Below are 292 nucleotides of genomic sequence, written 5' to 3'. Positions count from 1 at the left end.
TTGTTATATTACATTATTACATATTATAATCCATAGACGTATAATATATTATACGTCTATGTTATAATCGTACACAGGTAACTAACAGGTGGTCTCCACTAGAACGTGTATATTGTATAATAAATATTATAAGACCCGCAGATGTGTATTAAATAATATAAGTCATAACTATTCATATCATAGACAAGGTATAGAGTAGGTATTACTCAGCTATAATTAATATCAACGGCTATTAAAAGATTAATTATAGTGAACGTGGCTTCGACGGGATTAGACCTAAGTGGATTGGATC

This window comes from Acyrthosiphon pisum, chromosome A1 (assembly GCF_005508785.2).
Source record: "Acyrthosiphon pisum isolate AL4f chromosome A1, pea_aphid_22Mar2018_4r6ur, whole genome shotgun sequence".
In the NCBI taxonomy this organism is placed as follows: Eukaryota; Metazoa; Arthropoda; class Insecta; order Hemiptera; family Aphididae; genus Acyrthosiphon; species Acyrthosiphon pisum.
The sequence above is the reverse complement of the archived record's forward strand: the minus strand, read 5'-3'. Positions refer to the sequence as shown.